Here is a 21,108-nt window from a genome sequence, read left to right as displayed (position 1 = left end):
AAGCCTGCCTGTTACCAAAGCTACTTCATATGGAACTGTCTGAAACTTGTATATAGTTGAACTGTTCAGTAGAGAGGAATTCTAGTTCACTACAATCTTGTGTACCTCCATTATTCCTCCTAACAAATCGGTGTGCCACCATTACCGGCAGTGGCATCACGAACTGTAAGGCATCTTGCCACAGGCACGCTAAACTTTCAACACCCAGGGCACCTCACCTATCACCTGGCCTGGTCCCTATATCCAGAGAGTGCCCCAGAGGATCTACGTGCCAGCCTCTCCATCACTGCTGTACGCCTTCCCAGGGTATGCTACAAACTGTGAGTACAAAGAGCAACCCTCGGTCTGTTAACTGACCCCCGTGACCTCACATTCGCTCACCCTGCAGGACTGGCGTACTGCACTGAGATGAAGGGGTAGTCTAAAGACAGACCAGGGATCAGAGTGGGACAACAAGTGACAAGCAACAATTACAAGGTGCAAGACAGAAGCAGAATTCTGTAATGAAGACACGGCCATCAGAATTCAGGAAAATCAACAGTAAAGGAAGGTGCCTTAATAAGCTGTTGACAACTTGAGGATAGTGTGCTCTTTGAATAGGTCACCAAGGAGCACCAGTTGGCATGTAAATCCCATGCGGCAGAGGCAAGAAGAGTCACAGCCAGCAGACATTGCTGGAGCAGGGAGTGATGAGTCAGGTTGCTATTGAGCGCAGTGACTGAAGACACAACTGTCAGCAGGGATCCACTGCATTGAACTGTCTATATAATTAACAGATTTCAAAATCTTTAAATAATATTTGTGTCCAATTGAAAAACATTTCAGAGGGTGAAAAGTCAAGAGAGTTAAAATGAGGGGGGGGGGGGGGGGGGGCAACATCTTTGCAACATTGATAGTTTGGATCTAAAAACCAACCTGAAGTGGCAAAGCATGTTAAAAGTGAAAAGTAATCTGTATGCAGGCACAGGTACAAGCAAAGACATTTACAGTGGCGGAAATAATTATTTGACCCCTCACTGATTTTGTAAGTTTGTCCAATGACAAAGAAATGAAAAGTCTCAGAACAGTATCATTTCAATGGTAGGTTTATTGTAACAGTGGCAGATAGCACATCAAAAGGAAAATCGAAAAAATAACTTTAAATAAAAGATAGCAACTGATTTGCATTTCATTGAGTGAAATAAGTATTTGAACCCCTACCAACCATTAAGAGTTCTGGCTCCCACAGAGTGGTTAGACACTTCTACTCAGTCACCCTCATTAAGGACACCTGTCTTAACTAGTCACCTGTATAAAAGACACCTGTCCACAGAATCAATCAATCAAGCAGACTCCAAACTCTCCAACATGGGAAAGACCAAAGAGCTGTCCAAGGATGTCAGAGACAAAATTGTAGACCTGCACAAGGCTGGAATGGGCTACAAAACCATTAGCAAGAAGCTGGGAGAGAAGGTGACAACTGTTGGTGCGATTGTTCGAAAATGGAAGGAGCCCAAAATGACCATCAATCGACCTCGCTCTGGGGCTCCACGCAAGATCTCACCTCGTGGGGTGTCAATGGTTCTGAGAAAGGTGAAAAAGCATCCTAGAACTACACGGGAGGAGTTAGTTAATGACCTCAAATTAGCAGGGACCACAGTCACCAAGAAAACCATTGGAAACACATTACACCGCAATGGATTAAAATCCTGCAGGGCTCGCAAGGTCCCCCTGCTCAGGAAGGCACATGTGCAGGCCCGTCTGAAGTTTGCCAATGAACACCTGAATGATTCAGAGAGTGACTGGGAGAAGGTGCTGTGGTCTGATGAGACCAAAATAGAGCTCTTTGGCATTAACTCAACTCGCTGTGTTTGGAGGAAGAAAAATGCTGCCTATGACCCCCAAAACACCGTCCCCACCGTCAAGCATGGGGGTGGAAACATTTTGCTTTGGGGGTGTTTTTCTGCTAAGGGCACAGGACAACTTATTCGCATAAACGGGAAAATGGACGGAGCCATGTATCGTGAAATCCTGAGCGACAACCTCCTTCCCTCTGCCAGGAAACTGAAAATGGGTCGTGGATGGGTGTTCCAGCACGACAATGACCCAAAACATACAGCAAAGGCAACAAAGGAGTGGCTCAAGAAGAAGCACATTAAGGTCATGGAGTGGCCTAGTCAGTCTCCGGACCTTAATCCAATCGAAAACCTATGGAGGGAGCTCAAGCTCAGAGTTGCACAGAGACAGCCTCGAAACCTTAGGGATTTAGAGATGATCTGCAAAGAGGAGTGGACCAACATTCCTCCTAAAATGTGCGCAAACTTGGTCATCAATTACAAGAAACGTTTGACCTCTGTGCTTGCAAACAAGGGTTTTTCCACCAAGTATTAAGTCTTTTTTTGTTAGAGGGTTCAAATACTTATTTCACTCAATGAAATGCAAATCAGTTGCTATCTTTTATTTAAAGTTATTTTTTCGATTTTCCTTTTGATGTGCTATCTGCCACTGTTACAGTAAACCTACCATTGAAATGATACTGTTCTGAGACTTTTCATTTCTTTGTCATTGGACAAACTTACAAAATCAGTGAGGGGTCAAATAATTATTTCCGCCACTGTATATATAACCTGCGCAGTAGCAAATGGAGTCCAGAAGGTATGCTCATGATGTCTCATTGATGGAGCATGTCACAGGGTTTTTTTGTGCATTCATATGGAATCCATGAGAAAAAAACCCAAAAAAAATCAGTGTGTCTCTGTTTAAAATTAGGAAACACTGAGATTAGAGATGAGCGAATCGAATCCCACGAAGTGGAATTCGATCCGGTTTTCAGGATAAATTCGATTTACCTCGAAGCCGAATTTTCTCATGCTTCATGTTAGCGAATCGATTTAACCTGAAATAGTGTAAAAAACAATAAAAATTCAAACCATTTGCCACACTCCATTTGCTCGCGACGGGCCTCCAGCCTCCATCTTGATTGAAGATCCAGGCCGTATGATGTCACCATGCCAGCCGGCGTCATGACGTAATCTCGCGCTGCGTGAGATTTTGCTCCAGATCTTCAAGCAAGATGGCGGCGGCCAGCCCGTCGCGAGCAAATGGAAGCGGTGTGTTTTGATAAAAAAAAAAATATATTGTTAATGTTACACTTTTTTACACTCATATGCAGCGATCATGTATGAACGCGGCATCTGAGGGGTTCAATGACGGGGTGGCGCTATCGCAGCTCTCTGTCATTGTACCCGCTACTTAAAGGAATGCGCTTTGTGACAAAGTCCGCGAATCAGCTGAATTTAACTTTTCAATTATTCGTTCATCTCTAACTGAGATTTAGTATAGGCCCATAATGGGCTGTGGACCTCATATTATGGATCCAAAGGAGCTTTCAAAAATGAAAAGTGGAATCTGTTGCTATGGACAAATAAGCCAGTTCTACTTTACACCAGTTTGATAAATAACCCCATTAGTGGCCATATGCATAAATGATTTTATCTTAACACAAGATGCTTAGCTATAATGGTATTTTTACAGATTGTTCATTTGCTTCAGTATATACAAAAACTGAGCAACTTTGTAAATAGTCTGCATCAAAGATTTCCCTTTTGCTTATGCAGAGTATGTGTAAGTCCTTCACCTAGATGCTGGTTCTTCTGAACCTGACATAAATCCATCAGAGCACTGCTCCTTTTCATCTCTCAGTGTTAGGACCCATGCACATGACAGTAGTTTCGACGTGCATCCGATCTGCATTTTTGATGTGCAGTGGGTGATGACTTTTTGAGTGTCACATCAAAAGGGAGCAATTCCATAGCCTTGTTGACTTAATCACTGATGACATCATCTGGGGGTTGTCAGGGGCATGGGTTGGTGGACACATTGCATGTGATGTCATCAGGGGGGTCATAACATCATTGACTTTTTTTACACTTTTAAGGCTTCATCATGGTGTAAATGACATTGGTACGGGTGCAGGTTTAGATTAATTGCTATGACCAACTTCCACCATCTTCACATTTCTCACTTTTGGAGGTTCCATATCATGGAGTCTCTTAGGGTAGGGGTCAGGTTTCCTGATACAGTTTTGGAAGCCAAAACCAGGAGTAAATTCAAAAAGAGAAGTCGTATCTATCCTTTATACTTTCTATTGACGATCCACTTCTGATTTTGGCTTCCAAAACTGCATTGGCAAACTGGACCGTGTGGTCTTACCCTTAATTTGACCCTGCCTAATACACACCTACAGCTGATCGGTTATGACAGAGTTGATCAGTGAGGTAGTAATGTGATGAATGAGCCAGTGACAAACACAATAATATTGACAGGGATATATTTTTTATTTTTTTATTTTCTGTTCTTCTATTTTCTTGCACACGCATTGATTTTAATCCACACCTTTGTTTTTACATCGCCTTTTATTAACCACACATTGTCCCGCATATATTTGGTTCCTTAGCCCTACCCCCCTATACCTCGCCCCACTCCACCCCCCTTTTTTTCTATTTTTGTCTCAGCAGCCCTCCCACCCTATTGATTGGCGCTTTTCCAGGGTCACCTTGGAGGGAGATAGGGAGTATCCACACACCCAATCCCCCCCCCCACTTTTATATTTATTTCCTTAAATTTGACAGGGATTTATTTTATTTGTAGTTATTTCCTTAACAAACAAAGTACGCAACAGGCATGAGAGGAGACCACAGTGAGGACATCTAAAGATGCCATTGTATCACTACTCAGGGTTCAGAGAGCATCTAACTACACTGCTCAAAAAAATAAAGGGAACACTTAAACAACACAATGTAACTCCAAGTCAATCACACTTCTGTGAAATCAAACTGTCCACTTAGGAAGCAACACTGAGTGACAATCAATTTCACATGCTGTTGTGCAAATGGGATAGACAACAGGTGGAAATTATAGGCAATTAGCAAGACACCCCCAATAAAGGAGTGGTTCTGCAGGTGGTGACCACAGACCACTTCTCAGTTCCTATGCTTCCTGGCTGATGTTTTGGTCACTTTTGAATGCTGGCGGTGCTTTCACTCTAGTGGTAGCATGAGACGGAGTCTACAACCCACACAAGTGGCTCAGGTAGTGCAGCTTATCCAGGATGGCACATCAATGCGAGCTGTGGCAAGAAGGTTTGCTGTGTCTGTCAGCGTAGTGTCCAGAGCATGGAGGCGCTACCAGGAGACAGTCCAGTACATCAGGAGACGTGGAGGAGGCCGTAGGAGGGCAACAACCCAGCAGCAGGACCGCTACCTCCGCCTTTGTGCAAGGAGGAACAGGAGGAGCACTGCCAGAGCCCTGCAAAATGACCTCCAGCAGGCCACAAATGTGCATGTGTCTGTTGAAACGGTCAGAAACAGACTCCATGAGGGTGATATGAGGGCCCGACGTCCACAGGTGGGGGTTGTGCTTACAGCCCAACACCGTGCAGGACGTTTGGCATTTGCCAGAGAACACCAAGATTGGCAAATTCGCCACTGGCGCCCTGTGCTCTTCACAGATGAAAGCAGGTTCACACTGAGCACATGTGACAAACGTGACAGAGTCTAGAGACGCTGTGGAGAACGTTCTGCTGCCTGCAACATCCTCCAGCATGACCGGTTTGGCATTGGGTCAGTAATGGTGTGGGGTGCCATTTCTTTGGAGGGCCGCAGAGCCCTCCATGTGCTCGCCAGAGGTAGCCTGACTGCCATTAGGTACCGAGATGAGATCCTCAGACCCCTTGTGAGACCATATGCTGGTGCGGTTGGCCCTGGGTTCCTCCTAATGCAAGACAATGCTAGACCTCATGTGGCTGAAGTGTGTCAGCAGTTCCTGCAAGACAAAGGCATTGATGCTATGGACTGGCCCGCCCGTTCCCCAGACCTGAATCCAATTGAGCTCATCTGGGACATCATGTCTCGCTCTATCCACCAACGTCACATTGCACCACAGACTGTCCAGGAGTTGGCAGATGCTTTAGTCCAGGTCTGGGAGGAGATCCCTCAGGAGACTGTCCGCCACCTCATCAGGAGCATGCACAGGCGTTGTAGGGAGGTCATACAGGTACATGGAGGCCACACACACTACTGAGCCTCATTTTGACTTGTTTTAAGGACATTACATTAAGGTTGGATCAGCCTGTAGTGTGTTTTTCCACTTTAATTTTGAGTGTGACTCCAAATCCAGACCTCCATAGGTTAAAAAATGTGATTTCCATTTTTTTATTTTTGTGTGATTTTGTTGTCAGCACATTCAACTATGTAAAGAACAAAGTATTTCAGAAGAATATTTAATTAATTCAGATCTAGGATGTGTTATTTCTGTGTTCCCTTTATTTTTTTGAGCAGTGTATTTGAAAATAAAGTGAAGGAATAGATGTTGGGTTAGTCACCCCTAGCAAGTTCAAAATCGTTGCTGAGGGAATCATTTACTCATGATTCTCCGGATAACACTGTCTCTAAACGCTGTCCGGTAAATAAATCAGTGACACTTTACCCCTTTCAGTGCTAAATTAAACCTTAATGCAACTTATTAAAACAGGAAGCAAATCTACTGCTTTAAAATGTATTTTGTCCCTAATGTGCACAGAGGAGATAAGGATTGCTAACCTCTAGCATCCACTGATAAATCTAGATCCCAGAGTAGTAGTAAATTGAAACTGAATGTTTATGTGAGGCATGATTTAACCTAAGAATCAATGCTAACGCCTCAGTAAGCACTTCCATGTAATTGCCTGATTTGTTCCTCTTTCTATAAACTGATCCTGCAGTGTAAATTCAACTTGCAGCTTTTTTTAATGTTTATACTGCTATAACACAAAACTACTTACCCTAATTTCTAATCAGTTTTGTACACACAAACCAACGTTATACAGTGTATAGCGAGATCCTGTTCCTGAAGTAATTTTACCACATGACAGGAGGCTTCGTATTTTGCATTAAACTCTCTTTACTTACTCCACATAGCAGTAAAGAAACAGTTAAAACAGTAACCAATCAAAATGCAATAGGAGGTAATATATTCTGAGCCGTGAGACTCCTCCTCCTCTTTCTTTACTGCTCCATCAGACAGACAGGTCAGAGTTTCTGCTCTCCCAGTTATAAGGTTTTGGGGGTTACGTATCTCCATTTGAGTTTTTTCTATCTATCCTTGTGGTAATATTTAATGTCTACTACTACATTTTGGGAGGTTTGTGGCTCAAGCGAAATTTTTTCTCCTCAGTTTGTTTCCCGTCCCTGTCTGGCCTTCTCACTCGGACGAGGAGGATAAGCTTTACTAGTTTATTTATTTACTAGCACCGCCATTTTGGATAGAGACTCCGTGTCCAGCGCGCTCGGTTTTTGCGCTCGAATCACATAAGCCTGTCAGACGACCAGGCAGGGCTCTCAAATCTGTGGCCGTTTGTCCAGGCCTCATCACTGCAGGGTTCATTCCCTGGGCTTTGGGGTGTCGCCCCGGAATTGCTGCTGCTACTGAGGTGTCAATCATACATCCTCTATTCCTGGGTGCTGCCCAGTGTAAAAATCCCAATTTACCCTGCTGGGGTTATAGGTACTGCTGGTACCATCTCTATATACTTTATACTACCCTGTGCCAGGGTGTTGTTGGACAATGGACCAGAACGCTGCACAGCTTCAGGCCATGATTAATGAGGCAGTTGCTGCCTCGATGGAGAAGGCTTTCTCCAGAATTATAACGGCGGCTGATGGGCCAGATGACCTCGCTGAGGTCCCGCAACAGGACTACGATTCCGAGGCTTCGGGGTCACAGGTTCGTGCCGACTCTCGGCCACAAAAACGCCATTGGAAAGGAGAGAAGGGCTCTGCTGATCCGGACAGGGGCAAGGCCCCCGCCAAGCGCGACAAACCGTCTCCTCTCGCTCCCTCGCCTGAACATCATTACTCCTCGGACGAGGAGGATAAGCTTTCTCCGTCCATGAATATTCTGGACTCGTGGCAGGCTGCGGACTCCGACGTTCCGGAGGACGCCTGGGACTCAGATGAGGGCGTGTTTTCCGGTAACCAAAGGGCACCTTTCTCGAAACCGCCCAGCTACCCGACGACTCGGTGCCACCGCTGGAGGATGAGGAAACCATCCTGGACCCCTCCGGCCAACGTCTCTTCGATCCGAGAAACATCCGTCATCCACGTTCTGGGGACTGGACGCCTCCGGATCACCTCGCAAAGTTTATGCACCTATGGCTACGCAAACCTATGGACAAAACGGTTCGCAACTGTTTACGATCTGAATGCCCTCGCCCTCTGTTACCCGACTTCGTGGCGCAAACTCCGGAGTTCGACCAGATCATGACCACCTTTATGTCTAGGGGTGGTCGGGACCCTCGCAAAGGGGTTGAGAAGGCATTCCACGGCGTGCAGGATAAACTGTTGGACTCCATTGGTCCACTTTCCCGCATTTTGTATTTGGCGGATGATGCCCTAGCGCGATCAGAGGAGTTTGACGCTAATATGGTTCGTGAATGGGCTCACGACATTAGAGAATGGGCTCAAAGGTGCTTCTGCTTTGTAGGCAACGCCAACATAGCCCTCTCTTCTGAGAGGAGGAAAGCAGCATTACTCCGTCTTGACGGAAAATTGGTGGAATTGGGCACCAAGGAACTAGGACCTCTGGCACAGGGCAAGCTATTTGGCGAGACTTTTCTGAAGGAGCTCAATAGACATGTGAATGTCTTTACCTCTCTTAACAAAGCACAGACCTCCATGAAGCGGGTCTTCCGAGCCAACTCCCAAAGGGGTGTTTTTGGAAGGGCTGGCCGCCACAGAGGCCGAGCAGCCAGCCGATTCTGGCCTTCGGGCCCCAGTTCTCAAAGGCCTCAACCGTTCTACCCAGAAACAGGCTATAGACAGCCTTTCTCCTTCACCAGAGGAGCCGACAGAGGTCGTGGATCACGTGCCCGGGGCAGGGCTCGCTTCAACTCCACCGGTAGTCGTCACCTGTTGCAGGTACCTCTTCTCACTCATACAGCAGGTCGTATTTCCCTTTGTTTTCAGAACTGGGCGGCTATATCGTCGGACGCATGGATACTCCAAACGGTGCAGGGTTACGTCATAGACTTCGTGGGACGTCCAGACCAGTCGATCCTGCCGCATCCTTTTCTCTGCTCCGCAGAGGACTACAGGTTGATAGCAAACGAGCTACTAGACCTCCACTCCAAGGGTGCGGTGGAGCCCGCACACGATCAGGGAGGCTTTTTCAGCAATCTTTTCTTGGTGAAGAAAAAGACCGGGGACTTCAGACCAGTCTTAAACTTAAAAAAGCTCAACTCCTTCGTGCGATACAGGCACTTCAAGATGGAGGGCATTCACCTTCTGAGGGACCTCCTTCGAGACGGAGATTGGTTCACGAGACTGGACCTCAAAGACGCGTACTTGTCGGTACCGGTCCACTTAACCTGCCGACGTTTCCTCAGATTCCTGTGGCAAGGTCGACCGTGGCAGTTCACGTGCCTCCCTTTCGGCCTCAGTTCAGCCCCGTGGTGTTTCACCAAGTTGCTGAAGCCTGTGGTCGCACATCTTCGTGCTCAAGGGATTCGGTGCATTATATACCTGGACGACCTGCTTCTGTTTTGCGACGACAGGTCCGGACTGACTCGGCACACACATTTTACCGTCGATTTCCTGACCTCCCTAGGGTTCGTGGTGAACTTCTTGAAGTCAGAGTTGTCCCCGACTCAGACTGTCCAGTTTCTGGGATTCGAGATAGACTCCAGGTCCAGCACACTACGCTTACCAGCGACGAAGATCGCGGCTATCAAGAAGGAATTGCGCAGAGTCATCCGCTGTTTCTCCATTCCACTCCGTACTCTAGCTCGGATCGTAGGTCTACTATCCGCTTCCATTCAGGCCATTTTCCCGGGACCGCTCCACTACAGGGCGATGCAACGTCTGAAGACCTACTTTCTCCATCGGAATCCTTCCTACGATCAATCGATCCCGATAACGGAAGAGGTCAGGGAGGAATTCAGATGGTGGCTAGACAGCATGGAGGCTTGGAACGGCCGAGCCATCTTCAGGAGCTCTCCCGACGTCGTTTTGGAGTCGGACGCCAGCCTTTGGGGCTGGGGCGCGACGGGCGGAGGCAGATCAACCGGAGACGCCTGGATCGCTCAAGAGAGTCTTCTCCACATCAACTGCCTGGAGCTGTTGGCGGGGTCGTTCGCTATCCGCAGTCTGGCGAAGGACAAGTCACATTGCTGTATTCTCTTGCGGATGGACAACATCTCGGCGGTCCGCTATATCAACCGCCTGGGCGGAGCCCGTTCCCGACTACTGTCGGAGGTGACGAAGGAGATCTTCGACTTCTGCCTTCCCCGCAACATTTCACTCAAGGCGGAATACCTTCCGGGGGAGACGAATCTGACGGCAGACTGGTTCTCACGTCACTGGAGGGACAGCAGCGACTGGAGATTGGATCCTCAGGTCTTTCAACGACTCTCGGTCAGGAGGGGCCCCCTCCGACTGGACCTATTCGCTTCCCGCAACAACAGGCAGACTCCGGCCTACTTCAGCTGGCTACCGGATCCGGAGAGTTTAGCGGTGGACGCGTTTCTCCAACAATGGCCAGCCAAGGGAGCGTACGCCTTTCCCCCTTTCAGCATGATCGCACGGACAATTCAATTCCTGAGGAATCAACGCATTTCTCTCCTGCTCGTCGCTCCGCTTTGGCGGAGTCAACCGTGGTTCCCGGACCTTCTGGAGCTCTCCTACATCGAGCCGTTGCTTCTACCGTCTTTCCCGATGCTCCTCACGGACCCGAAAGGGAATCCGCATTCCCTGGTACTCGAGGGCCGTCTCCTTCTGGTGGCTTGGGCTCTTTCCGGGGAGCCTGGCAGACCAGCGATTTTTCGCAGGCAGCTAGAGACCTCATATGGGACTCCTGGGCTCCTGGAACTAGAAGATGTTACTTATCAGCTTGGGATTCCTGGTCCTCTTGGTGCTGTGAACGGGACTTCGATCCATTTACGGCACCTGTGACAGCCATATTGAATTTTCTGTCACATTTGTTCTCTTTGGGCCGCTCCTATCGTTCTCTCAACGTGGTGCGTTCCGCTATTTCGGCGGCGCACGTTCCCTCTCTTGGTATCCCAATCGGGAGGGATCCACTTGTTTGCCGTTTACTTAGGGGGATATAAGGTTGCAGAGACCGCCGGGCCCCAGATATTCTCGTCTCTGGGATGTGGCCTTGGTTCTTCAGTTTCTGAGAGATTGGCCGAATAATACCTCCCTCTCTCTAAGACAGCTGTCGGCCAAGTTGACTTTGTTACTTTGCCTCGTTTCCTTTCGTCGAGTTTCGGACGTACGGGCTTTCGACGTCGACGCTTTTTCGGTCTCTCCGGAGGGAGTTACCTTTCGGGTGTCTAGACGTACCAAGTCCAACTCTACGTCGGTCTTTTATCCCTTCTTTGCCTCAGAACCACAACTTTGTGTCGTTTCTACCCTTACTCGGTACGTAGAGGTCACTTCCGCGCTTCGAACTTCTGCCTCGGGACAGCTTTTGGTGTCCTACGTTCGACCTCACGTTCCCGTCTCAACTACTACACTCGCCAGATGGATACGGTGGCTTCTGTCTCTGGCGGGCGTGGACCCCTGTTTGGGGCACATTCAGTTCGTGGGGCGGCTGCTTCGTCGGCCTTTTCGGCAGGCGCTTCTCTGACAGACATCCTACATTCGGCGGACTGGTCGAGGGAGTCTACCTTCAGGACATTCTACTTTCGCCCAAGCACGGGGGCGGCTATGTGTCTTGTGAATCAGCGTTAAAAAAATGCAAAATACGAAGCCTCCTGTCATGTGGTAAAATTGAAGATTATGCTAGCGCTAGTGTACTTATAATCTTAATTTTAGTAATGACAGGAGGCGAGTATTTTCCCACCTCTTTCCCACCCTTGGTAAGTGCTCGTGGGTAAGTATATGGTTTCATTCCCTTTTGCGTTTTAGCAGCCAAGATCCTTTTAAGTGATGTCATTTACTGTCATTTTATGTGGGTCATGCCTGCAAGCAGGTTCAGTTTCGGTTCCTAACCCATTTCACATTGTTTTTCAGTATAAATGCTTGAGGTTTCCGGTTCAACTTCAGGGAGTTTCTTCGTGTCGATTGGACTTCGTCTTACGGAGATTTGAGTGCGGACAGAAGGTCTTTTGATTCCGGTTACAGTTCATTCCGGATTTTTCATCATGCCTTACAGTTACAGGACAAGGAGTTCGTTCGGTGGTTCGTGGTTTAAGAGACATTGACTTTAGTTTGTCCAGTTTTTTCTGATGTCGCATGCGAAAGAGGAGGAGGAGTCTCACGGCTCAGAATATATTACCTCCTATTGCATTTTGATTGGTTACTGTTTTAACTGTTTCTTTACTGCTATGTGGAGTAAGTAAAGAGAGTTTAATGCAAAATACTCGCCTCCTGTCATTACTAAAATTAAGATTATAAGTACACTAGCGCTAGCATAATCTTCAATTCTGTTCATCTGGATATTATTATTACTAAGCAAGCAAAGAAATGATCGCTTATTTTATTTAGCCCATTAAATGAGTTGTGTCACCTCACACATTCTTGGCATATCGCTAGGATCAGATACGTGCATTAGTGATGGACTAACATCTGCCGGGATGGTTCGCGAACGCGATCAAATTTTCGCCAACCGCATGTTCGCGGCGGGTCCCATTCATTTTAATGGCAGGCGAACCTGAAAAACCTTCAGCTCATATTTGCAGCCAAGAAATAATTACTAGAAGTGCACAAATAGTCCCACAACATGGACAGTGACATACCAGATGTATTATTCGAATTTGCGATCTCCATTTATTATTTTTTTCAATGCGAAATATCGGCAATATAATTTTCGCGTACGCGCATGCGCAAATGCACTATACAGTACCCAAATGCACTATAAAGAAAGTATATTGGTATATAACACACCACTTTAATCATTTTTTTTGGGGGGCGACTGGTATATGACACCAGTAGAAATTATTTGTTCCAATAACGCTCGTCCCTCTATATACCTGCAGTATCGCAGCAGAACCGCACACAACTGCCGCACAATACAAATGCACTATAATATACTTTCTAACATAGAAAGTATATTATAACATTGTACAAGGAAGGCAATCCATTAGAATATACATAAAGATAAAACGTAACCTTTAATAATGTTACTATGATGGTCCATTCACACGTCCGTATGTGTTTTGCGGATCCGCAAAACACGGACACCGGCAATGTGCATTCCGCAATTTGTGGACCGCACATCGCCGGCACTATAATAGAAAATGCCTAATCTTGTCTGCAATTGTTCATTCAAGTGAACAGAGCTTAGCCCCGCCCACGCTAGTTGATACTAGTTGTGATGTCACTAGCCCTCGGTAAACAGTGAGAAGGCCGCGGCACTGCTGAAGCGCTGCTGCCTTCTCAAACAGCTGATCGGCGGGGGTCCCGGGTGTCGGACCCCCGCCGATCAGATGCTGATGATCTATCCAGAGGATAGATCATCAGTTAAAACAAAGTGCAGAACCCCTTTAAGCAAAAAGCACTAAATCAGGTCCTCGGCGGCACCAAATCAGAAACCATATGTCCTACCACAATCCGGGGGGTTCCAGTGCACATCTATGAATCCCGGAGGGAAAGCAAAAACCATCTATCCCTGGGCTAGATGATGATGTGGTATTGAAGGACAGGGTGGGCAAAGAACTGTCCCTGATATTGCCCTACAGGGGGGTACTCTTCTGGCCCTGATAGCCTAACCACAAACCACCCGCCCTGATAAGAGCGACCCCACCCGGAACCTTTACCTATATAAAAAAGGCCCTAGTAAGCCCCTAGCCCCTAGGCCCCTGACTTCCAGGTGATCACTATATAGATCTACTTGTTTTTGACTCATGTGTATCACACATATAGATAGCACACCTATACTAGTCCTTAAAATGACTTTTGTGGCCCTATTAGCTACTTCTCCCTACACTGGCAAAACACTGAATGTAAAATGGCGGCCAGATCAGGTTTATTTATAACGTAGGGGGTGCGTCCATGTGCTGAAATGTCTCAATTGGCTGTCCTGTACCACCTGATGGATGTGTCATGGGTCAAAGTTCTTCATAATGTAAAAGAATATGGCGGGTGCGAATTTCTCCATATGTTCGCATGTTCGGCGAATCGTGAACACGCAAAGTTCGCCGTGAAACGACCGCCGGGCGAACCGCAAGGCCATCTCTAATGATGGGACAGTAGACACATGACTAACCAGTAAGTAGGATTCAAGCATGGGGGATAAGAGAAAACTGCAAATGAGGTAAATTAAAGAAAAACAATCTAAGGAGGAACGGGAACTAGAGTAATTGATGAAAATACACTTTAGGCTACTTTCACACTGGCGTTTCTGGGTCCGCTTGTGAGATCCGTTTCAGGGCTCTCACAAGCGGCCCAAAATGGATCAGTTCAGCCGCAATGCATTCTGAATGGATAAGGATCCGTTCAGACTGCATCAGTTTGGCTGCGTTCGGTCACTGTTCCGCTCTGGAGGCGGACACCAAAACGCTGCTTGCAGCGTTTTGGTGTCCGTCTGACGATGCGGAGCCAAACGGATCTGTCCTGACTTACAATGTAAGTCAATGGGGATGGATCTGTTTTCAATGACACAATATGGTGCAATTGAAAACGGATCCATCCCCCATTGACTTTCGATGTAAGTCAAGACGGATCCGTTTTCACTCAGACTTTTTTTTTAAAGAATAATGCAAATGGATCCGTTCTGAACGGATACAAGAGTTTGCATTATCGGTGCTGATCCGTCTGTGCAGATACACGATGGATACGCACTGAACGCAGATGTGAAAGTAGCCTTATGGCTGTTTCACACGAGCGAGTCCATTGCGGGAATCACGCTCCGTGTGCGAGTGTGATCCTCCGCTCTGGACTTGCAGGAGCGCACGGCATTATCATGATTTATAATGCTATGTGTCTCTGCATGGCCTTTTTTCCACAGAATCATAGTGACATTAAGCTGTCAGTATGATTCTGTAGAAGTAAGGTCAAGCAGAGGCACATAGCATTATAAATCATGATAATGCCGTGCGCTCCTGCAAGTCCAGAGCAGAGGATCACACTCGCACACGGAGCGTGATTCCCGCAATGGACTTGCTCGTGTGAAACAGCCCTTAGGCCTCTTTCACACGAGCGTGTCCGGATAAGGTCCGGATGCGTTGCGGCAAACCCGCGCGAGTAGGTACCCAATTGCAGTCAGTTTTGACTGCGATTGTGTTCCGTTGTTCAGTTTTTATCGCGCGGGTGTTTTGCACGCGCGTGATAAAAAACTGAATGTGGTACCCAGACCCGAACTTCTTCACAGAAGTTCAGGTTTGGGTTCAAGGTTGAGTAGATTGTATTATTTCCCCTTATAACATGGTTATAAGGGAAAATAATAGCATTCTGAATACAGAATGCATAGTACAATAGTCCTGGAGGGGTTAAAAAAAAATAAAAAAAATTAACTCACCTTAATCCACTTGTTCGCGCAGCCGGCATCTCTTCTGTCTTCTTCTTTGAGGAATAGGACCTTTGATGACGTCACTGCGCTCATCACATGGTCCGTCACATGATCCATCGCCATGGTAATGGATCATGTGACGGACCATGTGATGGGCGTAGTGACGTCATCAAAGGTCCTATTCCTCAAAGAAGAAGACAGAAGAGATGCCGGCTGCGCGAACAAGTGGATTAAGGCGAGTTAAATTATTTTAGATTTTATTTTAACCCCTCCAGCCCTATTTTACTTAGCATTCTGTATTCAGAATGCTATTATTTTCCCTTATAACCATGTTATAAGGGAAAATAATAATGATCGGGTCCCCATCCCGATCGTCTCCTAGCAACCGTGCGTGAAAATCACACCGCATCCGCAATTGCTTGCGGATGCTTGCGATTTTCACGCAGCCCCATTCACTTCCATGGGGCCTGCGTTGCATGAAAAATGCACGAAATAGAGCTTGCTGCGATTTTCACGCAACGCACAAGTGATGCGTGAAAATCACCGCTCATGTGCACAGCCCCATAGAAATTAATGGGTCCGGATTAAGTGTGGGTGCAATGCGTTCCACTCACGCATTGCACCCGCACGGAAAACTCGCCCGTGTGAAAAGGGCCTTAGAGTGATAAGTAGTTTATGGCACAACCCCTTTAAAGGGACTGTCTCATGAAGACAAGCACTTATTAGCTGGATGCTGGCAGCTGATCACTACAGGTCCATCTTCTCAAATCCCAGCTTCCTCTTGCTTGCTGTGTCCACTGCAGTGAAAATGTAACATTGCATGATGATGATGAACGACTACACACGTAATGCCTTTATTGGCCATGTCTACTAGAGCAGGACCTGTTCTTTCTGAGGTCATTTCTGATCTAGGTTATAGAGAAAACTCCCCTCAATGGCATCCATGTGTCCTAATAGGGCATACGTATATGGGTTGTTTTCACAAAACAACTCTTTTAACCCCTTCAGGACCGTGATATTTTCAATTTTTGCATTTTTGTTTTTCACTTCCTGCCTTCCCATAGTCCTAACTTTTTTATTTTTCCATTCACACAGCCTTATGAGGGCTTATTTTTTGCAGGACAACTTGTACTTTCTAATGGCACCATTTACAGTTGCATACCATGTAGTAGGAAGCAAAAACAAAATTCTAAATGGGGTAGAATTGGGAAAAAACACAATTCCGATAAAGGTTATATATATTTTTTACACTGTACAGTATGCGGTAAAAATGACCTGTTATCTTCATTCTCCAGGTCAGTACGGTTACAACAATACCACACTTGCATAATTTTTCTTGCTTTTTAATACTAAAAAACAAAAATTATAACCATATTCTGGACCCTATAACTTTTTTGTAGTTATGTGTAGGGGGCTGTGTGACGGCTCATTCTTTGCGGGACGACCTGTTCTTTTCAGTGATACCAGTTTGAAGTGTGTGCGACTTTTTGATCACTTTTTATTTTTAAAAAATTGTGTAGTTGAAGTGACAAAAAAATGGCAAATTGGCTGTTTTATTTTCCCGTTATGCCATTTGCCGTATGCCATTAATATTGTTATATTTTAATTGTATGGGCATTTTCGCACATGGCGATGCCCAAGATGTTTATTTTTTTATTGGTTAAAGAGGGGTGATTTGAACTTTTTTTTTTTTTTAGATATATAAATGTATATTTGTCAAAACTTTTTTTAACTTTTTTTAAGTCACCTTGAGTGACAATAACTGCCAATCATTAGATTGCCTACTGTGTTCATTGATGGCTATATAGCCATCATTGAACACTTCGTTTGCAATATGACAATATAATGCTCCCACCTAGTGGCCTATATTGGTATATTCCTGAAATAGGCTCCGAAGCCTGCTTGAGGCTTCAGGCTATTTCAGGGATGTAACAGGTTTCCCGATCTCAGCCGGGGAACGCTGTTATTGGAACGGAAGTGCGCGACTTCCGCTTCCAGACTGATCAGATGCCGTGGTCACATTTTACCACAGCATCTGAAGGGGCTGATCGCATACATGTACCCCGGGTCTCTGCTATTTAACATAGCAGAAACCCGGCGGCTATGGCGCCCGATGCACGTGCGAGCCGGCGTCATGTTTAGGGACCGGACTTCCGCCATACATATATGGCATAGGTCCTTAAGTGGTTAATATCCTGTAGTTTACTGTAATCCTGCTCATCTTTTGCTTTACCTGTATTTTTCTTACTATGCTATTGTTGCAACCTTTTTGGATCTAGATTGTCTTCTCTTCTGTATTCTTTGCTTGAGAGCTTTTGTACTATATTTGGCTATTGTACATCTCTGCAGTGAACTAGGCTAGTTTTGCACTTAAAGCAGTTGTCCCATTTTGAAAACGTATCCCCTAACCACACCATAGGGGATAAATGTCTAATTGTTGTGGGTACCACTGATGGTGCCTCACCAGTCACAAGAATGGGTGCTGTACTCCCTATTTAAATTAAAAGCAGACAAGCAGGAGTGTCCAGCATGGCATTCAACTCTCTCGGACAGCCGGAGATAGCCAAGTACAAGCACTTGACTATCTATGGCAGCCCCATAGAGCTCCTACAGGTGCAATCTGGTGAAATCTTTTTTGTTCAGAACCTCAGATATCAAGCTCACCCTTGAATAATAGTACAAATCAATTCTGGTGACTTAGGGCTCATGCACACGAATGTATTTTCTTTCCGTGTCCGTTCAATTTTTTTTGTGGACCGCATATGGAACCATTCATTTCAATGGGTCCGCAAAAAAATAGAACATGTCCTATTATTGTCCGCATTACGGACAAGGATAGTACTGTTCTATTAGGGGCCAGCTGTTCCGTTCCGCAAAATATGGAATGCACACGGACGTCATCCGTATTTTTTGCGGATCCGTTTTTTGCGGACTGCAATATACATACGGTCGTGTGCATGAGGCATTATAGTCAGGGAACTCGAACTGTTCCTAGGACGGAGGATAAAGGAATATTCCACATAATTTCTTGTCAGTCCAGAACCCATTGATAAAAAATAATTAAAACTTGACTTTTATTACTGCATTTAAATCCAAAAGCATCATTAAAATCCAAGCAACATTCTTCTCTTTATGCGTTGCACGCACAAAGTTTCTTGCTACGATGATAGTCGCATATGATACTGCTTTAACCCATGCTTACATTTTCTTGCACAAAACAGGGATATTGCTCATTAGAGGGGTTATGCCATGATTGATGGAAAACATGAAAATCATACATCATATAGTTCATGACAATACCTTTCTAACAAAGCTAGAACCAGCACATTTTATTAAATAGCTCACTGGCTATACAACATTTTTTAATTACATGCTTTTACAAAAGTATTCAGATTCAAGTGCTGGTTTGAAAAATGTAACGTATGTTTCGTGACACAACCCCTTTACACATGCATTGGATCATATGCTCCTTTTAACACAATACTTTGGAAGGCAATTGATTTTAAAATTTTAAACTCCACTCTTATGCCATGCTATGAGTAAGCTCCTGTGTGCATGAAATGCATGAGCAGAAGGATGCCGCTTGGATTTTAATGATGCACTAATAAAAGTCAAATCTTATTTTATCAGTGGGCACTGGACTGAAGGAAATTTTGTGAATTTTCAGATACCTTATGATACCTTAAGTAAATAGGTTTCATTAGTTTTCCATTTTCTGAATTTACTTAAATTATTTTAAATGCAGAAACTCTTTTAGAACAAAACATGACTCTTCTTCAAGAATCTTCTACCTGTGCGACCATAACACATGCAGTATAACGAATGGCACCTAAAGAATACAATATAAGGTGACTCATTTGCATACAATGTGGGCAAAGATCCAGAAGTTCAATCAGTTTGATTCACGTCCTTTTTATCTGCTATGGGAGAAGTACGTTCTTCACGCATAGATGAAGTTAATCTTCAGGATGCAGAACATAATTATTCAAAGAGGATTTGTAACTTGTACAGTGCAGCAAACAATGTTGCCACTTTAAAAATTAAACCTTCATTTTAACCATTTCCCTAACGTAAATATATGTTGGCAGTTGGATATTTTAAGATGGTGCGCGTTCGTAAGCGCAATGGGCACAATAGCCGTCGAGTGCCTGCTGTTTTAAACAGCAGACACCTTGGGGCCATTGTATGCGATCGACAACGTGAATCTCACACATTTTACCCCTCAGATGCTGTGGTCAGATGTGACCCCGGGATCGGGGAGCTTAAAAACTGGGATGCAGCGGCTCCCCTTAGTAAGGAATGGCGGTTGCTGGTTGTTGTGTGCGGCAGCCTTGATCCTCCTGAATGATCCGAGGCTGCGGGAGCTATGTTCCTATGAAAACCCTGCCCAGGGTAAATTCTAGCTCTTCTGCTGCCTGAGGCAAAAATTTAAATGGCGCCTCCCCTCTCATTAAAAAATAGTATAAAAGCCAAGTAGCTACCGAACTCCGAGACTGACCTGCCAGATCTGGGGCGTACAAGTACAGATAATGTTGTTGATATCACCTGCAGTCCTATGTAACACCACAGGTAACACAGTGATACATCTCTGAGTACAGATACTGTAGTATATGTTACCTGCAGTCCTATGTAACAGCACAGATAACACAGTGATGGCTATCTGAGTGCAGAAAATGTAGTAGTGTTACCTCCAGTCCTATGTAAAACCACAGATAACACTAGTGCTGATAATGTGGTAGTGTTACCTGCAGTCCTATGTAAAACCACACTAGTGCAGATCATGTGGTAGTGCTACCTGCAGTCCTATGTAAAACCACAGATTACACTAGGGCAGATCATGTGGCAGTGTTACCTGCAGTCCTATGTAAACCTATAAATAACACTAATGTAGATCATGTGATAGTGTTGCCTACATCCTTAGTGTGCCTCCCTTTGCCTCTTCCATGGGACACCTTGCTGATGGCACTGCTTCCTCTTCCTTCTTCTTCTTGCCCTGCACAGAACAACCTTGATGTAGCTGCATCAAGACATAGGAACACTGTGGGCATGGTGATGGTGACACACACACATACAGGGACAGGGACAGACAGACACACACACACACACACACACACACAGGGACAGACACATACAGGGGCAGACACATACAGGGACACACACACAGGGACAGACATACACACACAGGGAAAGACACACAGAGGGACAGACACATCTGTGCCTCCTTCACAGTGGTAATACTCTCTTTGTGCCCCCTCACAGTAGTTATGTCCTCTCTGTGCCTCCATAATAGTAATCCCCCTTACAGTAGTTATGCTCTCTTTGTGCCCCCTTCACATTAGTAATGCACTCTGTGCCACCTTTACAGTAGTAATGCCCATTGTACCTCCTTCATAGTAGTAATGACCACTGTGCCCCCTTCACAATAGTAATGCCCTCTGTGCCCCTTCACAGTAGTAATGCCCATTGTCCCCCCTTCACAATAGTAATGCTCATTGTGCCCCTTCACAGTAATAATGCCCATTGTGCCCCCTTCATAGTAATAATGCTTATTGTGCCCCCTTCATATTAGTAATACCGACTGTGCTTCCTTCACAGTAGTAATGCCCTCTGCGCCCCTTTATAGTAGTAATGCCCTCTCTGCGC

The sequence above is a fragment of the Bufo bufo genome, chromosome 2 (genome assembly GCF_905171765.1).
Source record: "Bufo bufo chromosome 2, aBufBuf1.1, whole genome shotgun sequence".
Taxonomy (NCBI): Eukaryota; Metazoa; Chordata; class Amphibia; order Anura; family Bufonidae; genus Bufo; species Bufo bufo.
The sequence above is the reverse complement of the archived record's forward strand: the minus strand, read 5'-3'. Positions refer to the sequence as shown.